This window comes from Macrotis lagotis, chromosome 8 (assembly GCF_037893015.1).
Source record: "Macrotis lagotis isolate mMagLag1 chromosome 8, bilby.v1.9.chrom.fasta, whole genome shotgun sequence".
Taxonomy (NCBI): domain Eukaryota; kingdom Metazoa; phylum Chordata; class Mammalia; order Peramelemorphia; family Peramelidae; genus Macrotis; species Macrotis lagotis.
In genome coordinates, this window is record NC_133665.1 from 164,433,703 (window position 1) to 164,447,667 (window position 13,965).

The 13,965-nt window shown below is 36.8% G+C and overlaps 1 protein-coding gene and 1 long non-coding RNA gene across 5 annotated transcripts in view; one reads left to right on the plus strand and one right to left on the minus strand.

Annotated features, from left to right (window-relative positions):
* Positions 1–13,965, minus strand: part of TAFA1 (TAFA chemokine like family member 1) — a 544,623-nt gene that overhangs the window by 46,302 nt on the left and 484,356 nt on the right. The window lies entirely within an intron of this gene.
* LOC141496322 (uncharacterized) overlaps positions 1–13,965 on the plus strand; it is a 31,527-nt gene that overhangs the window by 12,986 nt on the left and 4,576 nt on the right. For 2 of the 4 annotated variants that reach the window (XR_012471004.1, XR_012471006.1), the window contains exons 4-5: positions 2,147–2,366; positions 7,394–9,588. This is a non-coding gene — a long non-coding RNA (uncharacterized LOC141496322). Of the gene's footprint in view, positions 1–2,146; positions 2,367–2,734; positions 2,855–7,393; positions 9,589–13,965 lie in introns of those variants that run through there. The other 2 variants (XR_012471007.1, XR_012471005.1) reach the window with 2 other exon arrangements.

Consider the following 13,965-nt stretch of genomic DNA (forward strand, 5'->3'; position numbering starts at 1 on the left):
AGGTTGCACAGCTAGGTAAGCGTCTGAGGTCGGATTTGAACTCAGGTGCTCCTGTCTTCAGGGCTACTGTGCCACCTAGCCACACCCCCCCTTTCTTAAATGTCAGTGGGTAGATGGTTGTTTTCCTTTTAATATTTTGGAATCTCAGATTTAACTGCTTAAGTTTAGATTATTAGAGCTTTGTTTTAGAGGATATAATATTTGTTAAATGCTTTGTCAATATTAAAGCATTGTATAAATGTTATTGTTATTACTCTTCCTCTTCATTTTCTTCTTTCTCCTCCTACAACATTTTGTTTTTGGTGTTCCAGAATGTCCAACTCCTTATGATCACTTTTGGGGTTTTCTTGACAAAGAAACTGGAGTGATTTTCCATTTTCTTCTCAAGTTCATTTTACAAATGAGAAAACTGAGACGAATAGGGTTAAGTTAATTGCCTAGGGTCACACTAGTGACTCACATGCTAGTAAGTATCTGAGGCCAGATTTGAACTCAAGAGATGAATCTTCCTGACGCCAAGTCCTGTGTTCTAATGTGCCACCTAGCTATTATCACAGAGTGTGAATGGCAAATTTGATAAGCAGAACCAAAGGATCATTATATTCTGTAAGAGCAATAAATATTAGATTTGAGCAAATAAGTTATCGTTACTATTATAAATACCCAAGTTAGCTATAAAGGACATATGAAGAAAGTCACTATCTGTATTCAGAAATGAGTTGATAAATAGAAGGAGGTATAGAATAATTTTACATAGGTATATCTATTTATGTCTAACAGTAGCCATCTCTAGGGTGGTCATGGGAAAGGGAAGGGAAAAAAAGGAAATTTACATGATAATTTTGTGGTATATTGAAAGGAATAGCAGGTTGTTCATAGTGAAAAGAAATAAGAAAAAGAAAATTTATAACCTGATTTTTTTATTCTCATCTGCTCTTTCAAACTCGAATCCTCATTTCATTTTTTCCAGTTTTTTTATTTTAATTTTAACAAGTACCAAAGCATTTCCATATACATTTTAGAATAGAAGAGTATTGTCCTTGAAACTGTGAATCTACATTATGTAGAGTTTGCTTTTCTTTTAAAACATGTAATAGATTCAAAATGTAATTTTCAAACCTGTCCTGCTTGTTTGTGATTTCTTCTGAGCTTTCTTCTATCATTTTTTTCTTTGTTTTGGAAGGAGAGGACTGCATTTCTCTCCCGGATTTCTATCTTCCCCATTAAAAAAGCATAACCTTCAGAACTTGTCCCCTATATCTGTCCAGCTCCTTATATTTCATATATTCATCACTCTCTCCCACACATTCTCTGAGATCCTCACTGTTTATCCAATAAAATATTCCTCAAGATTTTGGCCATTTTTCATTGACTGTTTCTAATAACTGGAATGCTGTCCTCCATATTTTCTTACTGACTTCCCTAGCTTGCTTCAAGTTCCAACTACAATCATCTCCTACAGGAAGCCCTTCATAATTCCCTCATAATTCTGGTGATATCACGCTATTGATTATTTTCTGTTAATTCTTTCTGTAGCTTGTTTGTACCAGGTTATTTGCCTATTTTCTTCCCCATTAGAGTGAGATTCTCAAGAGCAGTGATTGTCTTTTGTATCTCTGGTGCTTAAAACAGTAGATGTTTAATAAATGTTTATTGACTGATAGAGAAATAAGCATAGTTGAGCAAAACAAATCTTGCATTGACAATGTCCACAACCTTATGTGGATCATCTTTCTGTCAAGGGATGGATGGCTTGCCTTATCATTGATTCTCTTGAATCAAGGTTGCTCATTCCATTAGTCTTTTCATTTTTTTTAAACTCAAAGGTGGCTGTGCTCTGCCCAATAAGGAATAAGGACCTTGGCAAGTAGTCCAGCCGCAATTAATTTTCAGTTGCAAGATACCTTATACATTTCCAATATTCAAAAGGAAAAAAAAAATCAGTAGAGTTGGAGGTGATTAGCGAGTGGGGGAAGAGAGCTTCATTAATATGATATATGAGATCTTTGCCCTAAAATTCAAAGTTATCTTCATTGGTTTTCCTGTTGCTTGGTATGATTACTTGAGCCATATCCTGGTGATGATTTAAGTCATACACTTTTTAAAAGTTTCTCATATGTCTCTCTGTTTCTGATCTCTGCCTCAGTGGGACCCATTCTATGGTGGTGGCAGAAGCACTGTTAGAATGATTATATCCAAGGATTTATGACAAAAAACGCTTCAAGAAGTTCATGGAAATCCCATTCCTCTAATCCTTGGCTATTTCTTACAAGCTTAAATGAAGCTTTGGGCCATCAAGAAGTGATTGTATAATCTGAAGAAGGAGTAAATTGAACTGCTCCAGAGATTTGAAGCACCTTCTAAAGGTACGTGATTTATGGTCAATTGGTTTTTTTCTGGTTCAGCCAGTGGGGTGGTATAACCAAGTTTTCATTATTTGCAGGAATTGGGAATAGGCCTATCACGGGGAAAATAAGAATCTCATGACAATCTCAAACTGAACATTAGTTGTGGAACTATATCTAGAAAGGTATTTTATGTTAATAGGGTCCCAGAAAAAAATATCAGTCATACAATTCCAGAGGATTTAAGAGGAGGTATACTTCCAATTTCTTGAAAAGCAATTCAAAGACTTCCAGATACAGAATGAGAAATCTAAAATAAGGAAACTTACTTCATTTGATTGTGCATATTTATTTTCAATGGGTTTCTTTCTTTTTCTTTTTTCATTTAGGGAGGGAGAGTGGGAGAGAAAAAAATGAATGCTTATTCATTGAAAAAAATCATCTAAGTTCATTGCTTGATAGTGGATGGAGTGTTAACTCAAACCAGGGCTCACAAGTGATGCTCCCAAATGCCCCAGTTGACACTGATTTTTTTTTTGCTAAAATAATTTCTGTTAAATTAAATTTTACTGCAATAAACTTGAATTATAATAGCTTTAAAATACAAATAACTAATATCTTTCTCTTGCTTTTCACACTTTTTCACTGAGATAATGAGGGGTAATGAAATGGTCAAAAGAAGCAAGGGAGAGAGACCAGAAAGAGCTGTATAATAAATTCACATTGCCAAAAAAGGAAAATCTAGGTCATTAAATAGTAGAATGCTATGCTTGGGCCCAAGAAAAGTCCTGGATTCAAATCCTTAATTTTACAGCTATTATCCACTTCCCTCCCTGCACAGATTGATATATCCTTCCAGATGGGCCTTTTAAGTCATGCCTCTCTCTTTCTCATTTCTATTTTTGCATGTGCTGTCCTAGGGGTATGTGTAACAATCAGCCCCCAACCCACCAGGGGAAAATGTATTTATGACAACATATTAGCACCATTTTCTCCATAATTTTCTCACATTTTGACAAGTAACAAGACAATAAATCAAACACTGATTTATAGTGTTTGACAATTTCTGGACTGTAAATGCTCATACTGAAATTTTAGTATTTAGCTCCAGAACTCTCTGCCTCTGCCGGGAATTCATTATTTCTTCACTTCTGCCCCTTATAATGCCATTTCCTTTAGAACTTATCCCAAACACCACCTATTATATAGAACTTGTCCCGATCCCTCCCCAAACTGTTAATTACTTTTATCTTTTCCTAATTTTACAACATTTTATTTTTGCCCAGTTACATGTAAAAACAATTAACATTCATTTTTAACACTTTGAGTTCCAAATTTTCTCCCTTCTCCCTCCCTCATCGAGAAGGCAAGAAATTCAATAAAAGTTATGCATGTGCAGTCATGCAACTTTTCCATAATGATTGTGTTGTGAAAGTATTGACCAAAAATATAAAAACTCTCAAGAAAAATAAATTTAAAAAGCATACTTCAATCTGTAGTCAAACACCATTAATTTTTTCTCTGGGGATGGATAACAGTTTTCATCATATATCCTTCAGTGCTGTCTTGGATCATTCACATTTATTTTGGGTATAGTTTTTATATATTTTTAAATGTATACTTTCTTATTTAAACATGCTCCTTGAGGGCAGAAATTATTTCAAATTAACCTTCTGTATCCGTAGTGCTTAATATAGGACCTTGCACAGTAGGGGCTGATGCAGGTCCTTCATTCTTGAAGAAGACCATGATATCATGGAGGTAATGCCATGACAAGTAATTGAATTGGATTTGAGTGGGGGTGTTGTGCAAAGTCACCAGTCTCTCTTTTGCTTCTGGAGCCATCTGGGTCCAGTGGTTAGATATGAACTTGACTGGAGATGACTCTGGCTCTGAGGCAATCATGATTTGCCCAAAGTCACAAAGCTAGTAAAGGTCAAGTGTCTGAGAGGCTGGATTTGAACTCAGGTCTTTCTGACTTTCTGACTCTATCCCTGCACCATCTAAGGCATCTAGAAGTTAGATAAAAGTTTGATGATTAATTAACCCTGGACAAGTCACTTAACATTTCTAGGTCTCAAACAACTTCCTAGGATTTACCTACTAAGTCATAGATAGGCTGGGAGTTCTGCTACATTCAGAGAGTCCCTTAAATTTGGAAAATCACAGAAATTCTGCACATGATGCTTTTCAAATACTTTCACAAATATTCTTTCATTTGATCCTTATGATATTCATTTGGGTGGCATGTTAGGATGCTATGAGCCTTGCATGTGAAAGACTGAAAAATACAAGTTCAAGTCTGAGATTTGATACTTAAGCAAAATTTTAACTCTCAAAGTCTTAGTTTCCTCATTTGTCACCTAGGATCACATGATATTGAATCAAAAACTATTAAGAGCTCATCTAGCTGACCTCCATTCATTTTACATAGGTAAGAACAAAGAATCAGAGCCTGGGGATTGACTCAATGTCACATGGGTGAAAGGACTGACCTTTCTGCTCTAGCTAAGTGAGGATTTTTAATCCCCCTTTTATTAACAAGTGAGGAAAACGGGCGTACAGAGGGTGACATCCCCAAAGTCCTAGAACCAATTAATCTATAAACATTAAGGTACATTTTATGTACCAGCTACTAACCTCAAAGAATTCACAGACCAGTAGGAGAGGCAGAATGGGAAAAACTACGTACAGACAAACATATCCTTTGGGGTGATCTAAGAGGGAAGACACTAGGATCAAGGAGGAATGGACGAGTATACTTTTGACCAGGGTAGCCAAGAGGTTGAAATAAGGATGGAGAGTTTCAGGCATGGGGGGGCAACCAAGGAAAATCCTTGATAGAGACATTAAGAAGATCGGCCTGGGTCACACAACTAATGTCTTTAGGCAGTATCTGAAGCCAGTCTGGTGTCTTAGGCATTAAGCCACATTGCCTCTACAACATAGAGCGATGATATCCAACCGGATTATCTGCCTAGAGAGAGATAAAGAGCCCACTGCTTGTTTAACTAAAGAGTACCTTTAAATAAATTAAAATCAAAGTACCAAACTAAAGTTATTTTATTTCCTTTCTGCCATCTTGCTGGTCAATGGTATCATAGTGATTGCAGGATAATTATCATGCTGATTTGTGCTATTTCTTATATCTGCATTGGACAGTACCCTGAGATTTCCATAGGAGTGGGGCTCCTTGTGAAGAATGCCATTTTTGCTTTATTTCATAAGGGGATGAAAAAACAAAGAAAACAGAAAATCTCAACAGTTTCCTGCTGACATTTACTTTGTGAGCTATTAAGCTCCAGTCATTTCTCACAAAAAAATCCTTTGCTTGTTCAGCTCAATTGGGCTGTATCTACATGCCCCAAGTGAAGAACTAGAATATTTCCATAACCAATTCAGGCCTTCCCCTGAACTATCTAGTTCATTTAATCCAAAATGTAGTCTGATTTACTGCCCCCACCCCCTCCAGGTTTAGATTATCTGCAGAATTGCCACACTTCTATCTGAATGTGGCGACACAATCTTTTGGCAAGGCTGTCTGCTTGCCTGGCCCAATATGGTAGACAGCTTGAGGCTACTTGCGACTTACTATCACAGAGAGCCATTAGCTGCTTAGCCAACTCAAGTTTGGAAGTAAATTAACCAAATTGGCTAGATGGCTATCTGAATGTTAGTTTTATAATGAAAATGTTGCTATAGTCTAATGAGACCACTTGGTTTCTGGTCTCCACTGGGACAAGATTCCAACCATTGATGTAGTGATGAAAGGCAGGATGCCTGGTTTCCCTTCTCCTTACATGTTAATAGCATTTCATAAAACGCTTTTCTTGTTTTTTCTCTCTTTTATAAACCTTTCCTTCCCATCTTTCAATAAGAGTGCCTCAGCTATTGCAAATCATCTGCTGAAGACTAAAAAGGAGGAAATCTAGTTTCTAGTTTGGGGAATGAAAAATAACAGATAAAAAACCCCTTAAAATTATCCTTGCACTTAACTCTGCAGTTAACACACGTGAAACTACAAGAAATACCTTTCTTTCTTCTTAAACAGTTAAACTTCAGTAGGAAAATAAAGTACATGGTAGAAGGAGAGAAGGGAAAAATGAAAGATGGAAGGGGTGAGTTTGACAGAGAAAGAAATGGAGAAAGAGAGACTAGATGAAAAGGACAGAGGGGAGAGAGAGGATAAAGAAAAGAAGAGAGAATGATGAACAGAACAGGGGGAGAGGAGAGGAGAGGAGAGGGGAGGGGAGGGGAGGAGACAGACAGAGAGAGAGAGAGAGAGAGAGAGAGAGAGAGAGAGAGAGAGAGAGAGAGAGAGAGAGAGAGAGAGAAAGAGACTGAGACTAATAAACTTTTACTATAGCTAATGTGTTGGGTCTCTAATATAGTCTGCTGATGGGAAATAGGTTTTGTAAATGTTCCTTGGCAAACACTACCTTTCTTTAAGCATTAATGTTAAAAAGAAAATTCTCTGATTTTGTTTCCAGACCATTATTCAGTACTTAGTAAGCATTTTCCAGGACTGTGGCCAGCCCTTCCTTGGAAAAGATGTTCATTTTGAAGGAAATGTGGGTAGATTTCATTCTTTCTTCATTCTTTTCCTGCTATGACTTTCCAGTGAACCAACTGGTTTGACAAGGAATAATTTGACACCATGCAGAATTCATTTCTGACTAAAAATGACATAACTATTGATGAGCTGGCAGCTTTTAAAGCTGCATAGGCAGCAGGCATATGTCTTTCTTAGATGCTAGATTTGAAGATAATAGAAAAGTGCTGATAATGTGGAGTCCAATTGTGATGGAACTAACCATGGGAAAAAAGCATAATAAATCTTAAAAATATTGCCAACTCTCAACTATCCAGGGTAACAGGGGTCTAGAGAGCACCAATACAGTAATTGAAATCTACCGATAATCTAAGAACTTCATTTTGGCCAATAGCTTCTGTGCCCTCATGGGCCAAACTCTTGACAGGAACTGATAACAAGTAGCCACATTGATTGATTTGTTTTTTGACTCCTGTTTTTCTTCTTCTGGCACCAGGTGGAAGTGTTATAACATTAATGTTGCAAAATGTGGGAAGGAAAAGAGGAAGAGGAAGAAAAAGAAGAGAAGAAAGCAGGGCTATAATAATCAAAACCTATGGCACATAGGATGAAGATGGCTTCCTGATATCACACTTCGGGATTGAGCCATTTTCCCAGTAACAAAAACAGAGTAGGTCAAGATTAAGTACAAATTATTATGCAAATCAAATTTATTAAGATCACAGAGTTAGAAGGGAATTCACAGATTACCTAGTCAAATGTTTTCACTTTATGGATTTAGAAACTCAGGTCCAAGATCATATATCTAATAAGTAGCCGAGCCAAGATTCATCCTCACCTCCAGCTTCAAATCTAGAGCTCTTTCAATTGTACCACAGTTCTGCTATCCTTTCATTAGAACATCAATTACCTCATTTTCCAATCAGAGCTTCCTACGATGGTAATTCCTCATGCTATTCTTGCATACAAGTCATTGTTGGGAATGAGTAACATCCCACTTGCACCTGTGTTCAGTATCCATTTTTTCCCCATTGCCAATCTTGGCTTTTGGTAATCTGGTCATTTCTGTGATGATGCTTTTAGGAAGTGGTGTGTCAGATGACTCAGAAGGAGAAAATTTAATTTACTTCATATCATAGTTAGGTGGATAGAGGATAGACCGCTGAACTTGGAATCATGAAAATTTATCTTCCTGAGTTCACATCTGGTCTCAGACACTTATGAGGCTGGGTATGCCTGAGTAAGCCACGTCTCCCTGTTAGCCTCAGTTTTCCCATTTCTAAAATGAGCCAAAGAAGGAAATGGCAAGTCACTTTTGCAAAGAAAATCTCAATGGGGTCACAAAGAGTTGGACATGATTGAAAAATGATCAAACAGCGACAGAGGTCAATTAGTATTTCACAGAAACTGTAACACTCATCATACTAAAAATAATCTTTATAGTACATGGAACAATAGTTCAGTTTTTGCTTACCAACTTCAAGTGACAAGGACTCACTACTTCCCAAACCCATTCACCTTTTGAGCAATGAATGGTTTAAAAAATATTTTCTTACATTATATTTAAATGATCTTCATGGCGTTGTCTACCAATTCCTTCTCATTCTGTCTCCTGGTGCCAAGCAGAACAAGTATAACAATTTTTTTTCCACATGGAAATCCCTTACAGCTACTATCATGCCTCCCCAATAATCTCAGGACTAAAGATCCCCACTTCCTTAGGCAATATTTCTAAGGACCTTTACCAATACGTATGCCCCTCTAAGGGATGCTCTTCGGTTCATCACTGCCCTTTTTGAAATATGGTGGCTAGAAATGAACACAATATGACCAGAAGACAGTACAGGATTTCTGTTGCTTCCCTTCATGCTTGGGAGCTCTGATTCTTTTAATGTATCCCAAGATCACATTAATATTTTTCACCACCATATTTCATTGTTTACTTATTTTGAACCTGTAGTACATCACAATCCCTCAATATCTGGCAGACAAATGACCCTCTATCTCCATAGACCTGTATTTGTATGCTCATAATTTCAACCCAAGCTTAAGGTTTTATATTCACATTTATTAGATTCAAACCTGTCAAGATCCTTTTGGATTGTGACTTTGTCATTCGATGTAATAACTGTCCCTTCCCATTTTGTGTCATCTGTAAAACTGAGATGCATGTCATCTTTCTTTTATCTAAGGCACTGATAAAAAAAATCACAAACAGCAAATAGTCAAACACAGATGCTTAGTAAACATGGAATGCCCTTTCTTTTTATAAGGCTGCCATAACTGTAAAGGAGAGCCCTTACAAAACTCATGGTGAGACAAGTTGGCTTTTAATAAATACCCTTTCTCCTTCCTGATTCTTCATCTGGAGTTGCCCTTCCTCCTTTTTAATTTGCTTTATAATGCATTGAAAGAAAAGAAAATAGAAAAATAGTTTCATTCTACCCCTCTTCCCCTATTTTTTCTCCAGTCCTTTTTAACCCAGGAAAAAAAATATCTTGTTGTACCTCAGTAAATTAGTGAATAACCTGTTTCATCTCTCTATACTGTATCGAGATCTCATCTATGCTTATGAATTCAAATATGCTTTCTATGTAGCTGACTCTTATGTTTTTATTTCTCAAATCGTCATTTGCCAATTCTTCCCTTTGCCTGCTGTACTAGTAACATTAATAGAACTAGATAGCATTTGTGAGAAACTATCTGAGACCTTATTTATACAATTTAAATTGGTTTTTTTTCCCTCTCTTTTTCTCCTCTCTCTTTCATTCTGTGTGGATGTGTGTGTGTGTGTGTGTGTGTGTGTGTGTGTAAATCCCGATGATCTTGAAATGGAAACTTTTAACATTAGCATAGGTTACTGTTTGAACCTCAGAGAGCTTCCAGAGACTTGTCCAAATGAGGACAGGTGAGGATTGTTAGGGATGGACATCAATCTAGTACTTCCCATTTCCAAGTTCAGCCTTTCCCTTTCTGCAATGACCCTCATCCAGATTTAACTCTTATTAAAAACAACAGCAAATTTGCTGTTTGGGAAAATAGTACCTGAATACAAAGAAAATAGAGGCAAAACACAAGCACAGATGATAGGAAAGCTTATCTAAATGGTCAGAGGACCAAAGATTTCTGGCTATTGATCTCAACCTGGAGAAATTCCAGAATAATGGTTATATTTATTAGAACTTCCACTTTTTCCTACCACTAACAGCTTCCAGGGTCACACAATTGTATTTGCTTATATGGAGTATTTCAGACCTTCCCTCTTCATGAGATGGAAATAATAAAAACCATGTCAATGATAATAGCTAGCATGGTGGCTAGGTGGTACACTGGATAGAGCATGGGCCCTGAAGTCAGGAGTACCTGAGTTCAAATCCAGACTTAGACATTTAATAATTACCTAGCTGTGTGGCCTTGGGCAAGTCACTTAACACCATTGCCTTCCAAAAACCTAAAAAAAAGAGAATGATAATAGCTAGCATCCATAGAGTCCTTTAAAGTTGGCAAAGTGCCTTATAAATATGTTATTAATCCTCACAATAACTATATTGCTATTATAATTCTCATTTTAAAGAAGGGTATAAACCTGTACATACACGTGTGTAAAATTACATTTCTCAATGCAGATTTCTTACATACATAACACATTTAACTGTAGACATAGACCCATAGGTCTGTGTATATACCTGTTTCTATCTCTATATCTCTATATAATTTATATATACATATATTTATATATAAACATATAAAACTGACATATATATATATATATATATATATATATATATATATATATTTCCATCTACATACACAATGGCCTTTCATTCTCTCCCCATCTCTTTAATCTGTGAGATAGGATTAGTAAACCAACCAGATGGCAATCTCCCATCCAACCAACAAGCAATATGACCTTTGTGTCACACACCTGTTGACACTAGGGAAAGTTCAACAATCTTATTTGGTCCCAATACTCATTTTTTTCAAATGGAATTCAGAGAGTGGGTTAAGCATGTAGGTACACATTTCAAAGCCGCCAGACCAGTATTTCAACAAAGAGACAGAAGATGTGCATCTGAGCTAGGAAGATGGAGAAGAGCACCACCCCCACCCCCATCAAGCAACAGTGGGAGAACTGGAGACAAAGCTAAATTGATTGCACAAATAAATCTCCTATTGGCTTGCTGAGGGAGGGGTCTCATCAGGACCAAACTAAAATGAGGCCTTTTGCTAAAATGCTTAAGTGGCCACACTTGTGCAGCAAATTATTTGCATCAACCAGAAGATGAAACAGTAGTTTTCCATTATGCTCCAGGAAATAGATGCTTGCTAAATAACTCCTTTAAGTTTCCTCTGGCACCTATTGATTATATCCAATAGAAATTAAGAGTGGAAGGCAATTAAGTTTAAAATTTAATGGTGCTCTGCTGCTGTTAATTTACTGGCTGACCTGATCAATGCCTCACACTGGATAACAATTTATCCCCCCCAGCTTTAAACTCTTTGATGCCCTTTCAGCTAAAATTATAATAATCACACATAACCAAAGGCAAGAGGCAGGTAATAAAATGGGATAAAAAGAGTCTAGAGAATGGGGAGTTTTATTCACTAAAAGAAATTATGGGACAACTAAATTCAAAATAAGAATGGGATTTATAATGCTACCTGACTCTTCCTTGCTGAAGGGAGGGGGGTGGGAAGTGAGGGTGGAAGGAAACTTTGTAACTTGGAAATATGCATGTACATATGAATGGAATAAATAAAATTTAAAAATAAGCATTTGATACATTGAATTGAAACACTACATCTTGATATAGCATATTTTCTTTTCCTTTAGGATTTTGGGAAAAAATTTAGTATGGTTGGAATGTATTACTCATGTCCTTTGCTCATGTAGACATGCAAACCTCTGAACTTTATTATTATTATTATTATTATTGGAAAATAAAGTTGCTTTTGATTTAATATTTATTATTAAAAATGTCATACCAAATCAACCCAATGATTCATTTAGGCTAGTATTCATTCTATGACATTGATAGTTCACCAATATCTTTTTGTCACAGCATCATCTTGAAAAATTAATAATCTTCTATCTAAGCATTATGATTCTTTCATCATATCTTTACCGTTTAGAAAACCATAGAATGATAGTACCGTAAGTTATGTAAGAAACCTATTAGTTTAGGAAACAGAGGCCCCCTCAAAGTGAAATAAGTGAGTCAAGGTTATACATGTGGGAAAATCAGGACTTGGATCCTGATTTTCTTTGAACCCAAAATCCCATAGTTACATCTCCTTTATACTTTTGAGGTTCTGAGTCTATGAAGAGGGAGAACAGACAATCTGTTGCTGGAAAGAATACAAAAGAAAAGTTGGTAGCTTCTCCTGACCCTACCCTAAGTCTTGTTAAATGAAACTCCTGAGATGATTGTTTTTGAACCTTATAGTGGCCACCACCATGATGGTAACTGAAAGGAATGTTCTCACCATTACTCAAAGGGTAGACATCAGTCAAAGAGAGGGGACATGACACAGAAACAAGACCTTAAAAGGCAGTCTAAGCCTAAGGTCTTCTGTTGATTGTGGGATGGCTAGGTACAACTGTGGGGATGACTCATTAAAGAGAACTGCTTCCAGTGTGCAACCATAATTCAGCTGAAGGATAGCACAAGATGCCAGAAAGTAGCAGAGATCTAGAAGACAGCTGAGGGTCTTTACTAAAGGGCAGTAGTGGCAGAATACCAGCAGGTCAAAGAGCATTAGAAGAAACAGGCCAACTATAGACACAATCAGGTCACGTAACCCACAGCCGGATGACGTCCTGGACTAATAAAAAGCAAAGCTGATTTTCACGTGGAATCGCCCTGGCTACAGAGATTCCTTGTGCAACTAGTCTCCTCCATGCCTATTCTTTTTGGGTTATCCCATTTGTGTTCTGTTGCCATACATGTTCTTTATGTGTTTTCTGTCTCCTATATGTTGCCTCCTTCACCAGTGGTGGGAAAATCTGTGGAAGAGTGTACTCCTGTATGCATTGTGGGTAGGTGGGAAGGGAAATCTTAATGTTATTTATTTGGATATGCTATTTAATTGAATTCCTTCTGTTTTGAGTTAATGTTTCCTATGATTGGTTTGGTGAAAGAAGCATGGGGGGGGGCTCAGAAATCATGATTTTTCAAAGAATGCTGAAACAGTGTTCCTTTCATCTGGGATAGCTTTTAAATGCCCACGATTGGCTTGGTACTATAATACAATATCTGCACAATGAAATATTTCCTCATTACTTTCTATAATTCATTCCTATCGTTCTTTCTTGTTCCGATTGATTAGATGGGATTAGTCAATTCCTATATAAAAATCAAGGAAACATTATTAATTCATTAGTTTACACTTTTCTCATTTACATTCCATTGCTCCCTATTCTAATTCCCCCTTCCAATTCCTAAATAATCCTTTCCTGAAATGGAGGGGCAAAGGGAATAAACATTTATTCATCACACTATTTACCAAGCACTAGGCTAAATGCTTTTTATAAGAATTATCTCATTTGATTTCTCAAAAAACTCCAGGAGGTAGGTGCTTTTATTTCCCCTATTTTACAGATGAGGAAGCCAAGGTAGACAAAGGTTATGTTCAATTCAAAAAATACTCTAAACCAGTATGCGAAGTGATGACTTGCCCACATTCACACAACTATGATCAGGTTTTCCAAATTCCAAGCCCAGCATCCTATCCACTGTAATAGCTGCCCCTTGGAGCCCAAAGTCAGATAGAGATTGATTAAAAACATGATGATTTGAGAATAGACATTGGGACAAAGGTGCAGGAACATCAATTCTAACAAACCAGTAAAAGACCTTGGTCACTTTTCTTCATTCTACCCAATGCTGTTAAAAAGAAGTTAGCTGCTCTCTACTCTGAGCATCAGTAGGCATTATGGACTTCTGATATTCTGAGATTTGTGAGAACAAGTCCATCCTGAGGGATTGTTGTAGTTATTAGAAATTTGCCATTTCTCTAGGCTGATAGATGACTGTCTCATACAGAATTCCTCCTATCTTTTGCATG